The sequence below is a fragment of the Parasteatoda tepidariorum genome, chromosome 11 (genome assembly GCF_982258835.1).
Source record: "Parasteatoda tepidariorum strain Cologne lab strain chromosome 11, Ptep-v5.0, whole genome shotgun sequence".
In the NCBI taxonomy this organism is placed as follows: Eukaryota; Metazoa; Arthropoda; class Arachnida; order Araneae; family Theridiidae; genus Parasteatoda; species Parasteatoda tepidariorum.
The window spans coordinates 95,797,446-95,803,876 of record NC_141765.1 but is presented as its reverse complement, the minus strand read 5'-3'; the positions used below and the strand labels follow the sequence as shown (position 1 = coordinate 95,803,876).

Sequence of the window (6,431 nt, the reverse complement as noted above, 5' to 3'; positions counted from 1 at the left end):
CACGGTACGCCGAAATGAATTTTGGTTGGGTGAAATGTACAAAAAAATTGAATAGAAAAAATATGAAAACCACACTTTTGCAAATTACCTCGCGAAAGTAGACAAGGTACAGAAAAATTCTCATTTTCGAAAAGGGAAAAATAAGCACTTTTAATGCCACCCAATAAAAACGCTACGCACCAGGATCGAATTATAAGTACTCGAAGGCACAATTAGTATTAGTACTTGATTTCATTAATACTTTATATTTATACCGGATTCCTCACTCAGGGTTTTTCAGTCTACATTACGGTTTTTATCCTCTTTTATTAATTTCATTATTATTGCAGGAATTCATTTAATATTTGTTACCAGGGAGGAACTAATCAGTCTTTGAGAATGGTAACATTGTATAATACAATATTGTTCACATTAAAATAAAGGAGACATTGGTGAAATTAAATATGTTTTATACCTACCTAAGACCTTTACCTCAGTTGTTTCAAGCATTAGAGTTGTTACAGAATTTGTAATAATAAATTTTAGTACTAATCTGTTTTTAAAATTTACTAAAAACGGTGATTTAAAATTAATCTAACTTTTTTTAACAGAATATAACCAGGCTAAATAGACTCCAGTTTGCAAAACACTGATGTCTCAGTTTATTCTTCCAATATTTAGAATTAAAGCAAATTTAGTCTGCGATAACTTATTTTATATCGTATTTTTCCTTTTATTTTAGTTAATAGATTCACCATTTCTAATTTTAACTGTTGTTTTCAGCATTAGCTTGCTGACATTACATATCTTACTCCTAAGCACTCACCTCTTTTTAGCGAAGATATATTTCCACCATAAGCTGTCCCCTTTACCAATTTTTTATGAATTAAATTTTACAGTAGAGTCTAACTTCAATAAATATGTCTAAAAAGAACCCAATTACTTCCCTATTCAGCTAAAATGTTTTTCTTCTGTTGTAAAAATGAAACACACACAAAATAATTTTTTAATTACATCACTGGCTTAGCATATTCATAGTAATAAAATATAAGATCTGTTATAGTAATCAGGAGGCTTAACCTAAAGAGGCATGTTGATTTACCGTTGAGCCTTTTGTCAATAATAAGATTACTATTATACATTGAGGCAGCTTATTTTTTGTGTGCATCGTATTACAAACCTATAGAGTATAAGACAGTAAAAGAAAATTTCCTAAAAGTATGGTTCAGAAGATGTCTTTAAACATGGTTTACAATCGACTAATCTTCTCTATTACCAAATGCGAGTGCTTGAGACCAAGTCCAAACTAAGCAGGATGATTCAACTACTAATAAGCTTAGTGGGCATTGTTGAAAATATTACGTCACATCATTTTCCGGAGGTTGTTTTTGAACATGCACCGGTGAGGTAACTTGGCAAACAATGGTCCTCCATTCCCAATGGATTAACTCTAAAATCAGGCACCGGGCTGAAATTTTCGGAGATATCTTCTGTATCAATCGTCATTGTCTACTGGAGTTCTTCAATAAATGTCTGAAAACGGGAACTTTTCCAAAAATAATGGAAAATTATATAACGTGGTTCCCCTTATTGATAAACTAAAGAGATATCTAAGATTGCCTGAATCCTATAGGCTCATCTCCCTTGTCTTGGTCTGGGGCAAGATTCTAGATGATTACTACGAGACTAGTGTATTATCTAGTATCTTCAAATTAATTGATTCGGGAGAGGACGGATGACTTAGTGGACTTTCGTTACAGCAGATGAACAGGAAAATAAGCAAACAATTGGGGTGGAACTGGATATTAAGAATGTCCTTAACTACGCTCTAACTGGGCAATTCTCAGAAACGAACTGAATAAGATTGGGCTTCCACACAATTTGCCTTTGTTGTTTTTAACTTTGTGGAAGACTGAGAGACGCTATGGAAAAAAAATTGTTGCATCACCTATAAGAATTTTAATATGGGGAATGCCGCAAGGTTCGTCGCTTGAGCCAATACTCTGGTTGGACATGGTAAACACAGTTTTTTATCACCTTTTATCTATCAACTTTACTTCGAGTGATTTTAATGCTCAGAGTTTTACTCATCGCTTTTGCGGAAGGATCTTTTAATTAAGCATTATTTTATATCACTTTGATCAATTGATGACACTTATTCTCAATGAACTTTCAGCCTGGGCCGAGCCATACAAACTAAATTTTAGCGAACATGAAATCAACATGATCACTTTCTCGAACTGCATTGGCCAGGTTATGATGCGGCCACATTAAATGTTTGAATTTTGTCAACAGGGGAAAGACCCTTTCACCTTGTTCTTCAGACTGTCCTGCTTCTTCTGCTAATATGCATTGTATGGGTGCCTCAGCCAGGCTGCTGTGAAGTAAGGTGGGTGATGTCCTAGACCTGACTTAGGTATTCCTTTACCAGGGATGTACATGAATAAAAACCAAGAAACATTAAATCATTTCCTGCTTGCACAGGTAAAAATGAGTGATTTTATGCATTAATCTCGTTGATGTTATCGACGATGGCAACTTAATCTATCGAAAGGTACCCTAAATAGAATCGAGTTAACACGTTGTTGCTGTTGTGGACTTTCCTCCAATGCCTGACGATGTCAGACAAAGTCCATCAGACCACTCACCCTAAGAAAATCGAGGACCAGAAGGGGGGATAAGTATATGTCCTCTGTGGAAAGTCCCAAACAGTCCAGGATGTGTTCGGGAGAAGCCTGTTCAGTTTGACATTTGGAGATTTTTCGGCCCTCGTAAAATGAGAAAATTTTTGTGTGACCACTTGCTAATCTGGAAATTGCGGTTTAACGTTACACAGCAGTTAACACGTCTTATATACTAGTGAATTGATATTGAATAATTGTAGTTAGGCCAGAATAGTCCCCCACCAGAATTATTTCAGGGATAGAATTCGATGAACACATACAACTAGTTGCGAAAGACCGGGAAAGCTGTGTTTAAGTTCACAGAATTTTTAGTACTTATGGGGAGAGCTGTATTAAGTTAACCAAGCTTAGTGCGCTTGTCGTGAGAGCTGTATTAAGTTCTTGGTTGCGAGTGTTCACTTCTGTATTGCTGTAAGCAGTCGAGTGTGTGTAGAATCTCGTTGTGTGTAAATGAGACCAATGAGCAACAGCGTGAGGACACAGTCGCAAATAGCAAGTCAACTGTTCAATGCGGACCGTCCATCGAAGTAGGCGTGATCATATCACGCGCGGGTCACCCATGTTGAGGAAGATGTTATCGAAGATGTCAACTTTCACCTCAAATCCATCACTTTCGCATTAGATACTACAATTTTTTCTGATCACTTCTTATTAAATTTTAACTTGTGTTGGCAACGTATCAAACTTCTCCACAGATTTAACTCCTTTTGTGACAGACCCTGTAACAAAAAGTATATTTTGAATAACTTTTCATAACCTATAACTACAGTTATTTAAATCAAAACTATTATCAAAAAGAGTTAAGACTTTTTTCTAAATTACTTACTCTACTGTTTGAAAATAAGCAAAAAACCGACTTTGTTGTTCCAACGATTTTCTATACCATTTGAAGGGTAATTTAAAACTCGTGCATTTATAGTAAAAAATTATCCACAGCCTGTTTCATCCATTAAAAAGTTTTCGATGGGTGAATGATTTCCTAGAATGATTTAATAAATGGAGACGGAATTCAAATATCTGTTGTTGTTTTTTTTGGCTATAAATTCTCTAAACTTGGTTTGGGTTATAACTTCTTTCTTATTTATTCATTTATTTCATAAATAGCAGAACATGAGAAAAAAAAAAGCCCTTGGTACCAAGATAATTTAAACTTTTGTTTATTTATATGGTAGTTAAGTCTTGAAAACTTTTCTAGCATAGGATTTTTATGAGGAAAAAAAAAGTTACAACACCAAACAGAATCCAGTAAAGTGGTGCATTTTCAAAAACTCATATTTCTTTAATAACATGATATATGTTAACAATTCCTGCACTGTTACCAATAACGTAAGTGAAATAATTTAAGTGAAAGAATTAACGCTGTTAACTGAGTAAAATTTCTTCAAAAACATCTTTCTCCATAATTATATATTATTCCACAATAATACTGGCTATCATAAATTAAGGAAAAATTGCAAAAACAGCAATAACTCTCCCAAAAATAAGACAATCCCCATAAAATTTGAATATATTATTAAAAAAAATTGCTAAATAGGTAGGTAATTTACTTAAGTCAAAGTAGAGCTGCCCAATGGGCTATTGGCGACGGTTTGAGAAACACCCCTTAGGAATAAGACATCCAATTAGACAGTGATTCTCAATTCTTTTTTTGTTGCGGCACACTTTTAACGATTTCGAAATTTGCCGGCACACAATGAAAAAAATTAGATTAAAAGTTGTTTAATTACCTATTTTACACTGTAATCAACTACAAAAGCACATATGTACTACAAAAGCACATTCAGTAAGGGATTAATTATTTAATTCTACCCATTTTTTATTAGTTAGTAACAGTTATTTATTTTTTTGCTGTTATTAATTGTTAGCTTGTTTTCTATAGTTATTAACTGTTAGGTTTTTTTATATTAACTGTTATTTTTTTGTGATTTCTTGTTAAATAGTTTTTTTGCTAATTATTAATTGTTAGCTTAATTTTTGTTAGTTATCCTTCGTTAATTTGTTTATTAAGTGCATAGCTTACTTTAATGATTAGCTCTTACAACATTTTTTTAAAATTGCGTGTCATATACAATTCAAACACTTCCTTCTTATTTTAAGATTGTCAGAGACAAGACAATCGCCGACAAAGATGTTCACGCGGTTAAAGCGGGGAAAAATATAAAAAGTGTATATATATATATATATATATATATATATATATATATATATACACTTTTCCTTAATTTAAACTTTACTCATTATTAAAAAAAGCATTATGATTTTTATTATATCATTTCTAGTATTTGGCGGCACACTAAAGTGCGGCGGCACAGTGGTTGAGAATCACTGCAATAAGACATGCCATCACAATTTTGATACTCTGCATAGGGGATGGATCCACTGATTCGGTCCCCCGACGACCTGTGCACGAAGTGGAGCATTTTACGGTAGAACCGATACAGCGCATTCTCGGTCTCTACGCAGGCTGATCAAAGTGGTCTCTCAACCCTCTTACTGATAGCAGCCAGTGACGCTTGACTTCGATCTTCTACTGGGAACCGTGTCTTAACGCAGGTAAGGACAATACGCGAGACAAATATCACGCAGAGGAATTCTGAGGGACACACTATACAGTGATGGAAAAAAAAGTCACTGAAGAACGTGATACAACTTAAGACTAAAGGACTTATATGATTTTAATTTATAATATTGACACGGAATGTGTCGGCATGGCAGAGCGGCTAAAAACACTACCCTGGCAAATCGGAGGTCCTGAGTTCAATCCTCCAAGTTCTCCCGATTTCCAATAAGACTTTAGTTATTATTTATAGGACGTTCTAGAATATTCTCATTCTTACGTCATTTCTGTTTTCTGATTACACTGTATATAAATTCCTGAGTTGGTTGGTTGGTTGGTGTAGTATCCTCAATTCATGGTGTCCTTGAATAGTCTTTGCTATCTCTATGGCATTAAATGAATATAAATCTTCTTCTGTAGGGTAGTTTAAGAGGCCTGCAGCGACTGCAAGGCAGTTAAAAACATGATATGGTGTGAGTTCCTCATAAGGAATATAAGAAAGTTTTGATATTTTCTTGTCCCATCTGCAGAGATTTTCATGTTTTTATGATCTTTTGTTCTTAGTCTGATGAGAGTGGTGGCTGTCTTCCTGTCGAATAGTTATTTGATCGTTGGCCTTGTTTTTAAGGGGGTGAATTGTCTTGACTTTGCAAAAGACTATTCAGTGTGTCAAGTGAAAAAGGCAATTACCATGTTCTGTATATTTCGGATGTTTGGTAATAAACCTATTCTACGCCAACCGTAAATTCTATTCTTTCTACGTAGCAATATAGTCATAAATTATGAAATAATAAGAACGATAGCAGAATGAAACGAATTGTAAAGGGCCGGGATAGCCAGGTCGGCAAGGCGCTGAGCCCATGTCCGAAAGTTCGTGGGTTTGAACCCCGCCGGCCGAAGACTCCCCGTGTAATAAAGTGACTGATGCACGTTAAATCTGTCGAGTTGCAAAAGTCCTCCATGCTCCCATAACAAATCAATACCCCTGGGGGTACTGGATTGGAGATGGATCGTTCTCTGATTCAGGTGAAAATTACGATCTGTGGATGAATGAATGGGTCCGCCCTATAAACGGGTGTGACGAATGGTGCGGCAGAAGTCGAATTCTTGGTCATAGATGGTGCCACTGGAAAACAAGTACAATCGCACCCCCTCTGTCTAAACGGGCGTACGTCAACAAAAAATGAATTGCCAAATGCATTACACATTAC

The 6,431-nt window shown here is 35.2% G+C and overlaps 1 long non-coding RNA gene across 1 annotated transcript in view; it reads right to left on the bottom strand.

The window, feature by feature from the left end:
* Window positions 1–245: 245 nt before the first annotated feature.
* LOC147801928 (uncharacterized) overlaps window positions 246–6,431 on the bottom strand; it is a 107,935-nt gene continuing 101,749 nt past the window's right edge. Inside the window, exon 12 of the long non-coding RNA XR_015430296.1 lies at window positions 246–3,382. This is a non-coding gene — a long non-coding RNA (uncharacterized LOC147801928). The remainder of the gene's footprint in view (window positions 3,383–6,431) is intronic.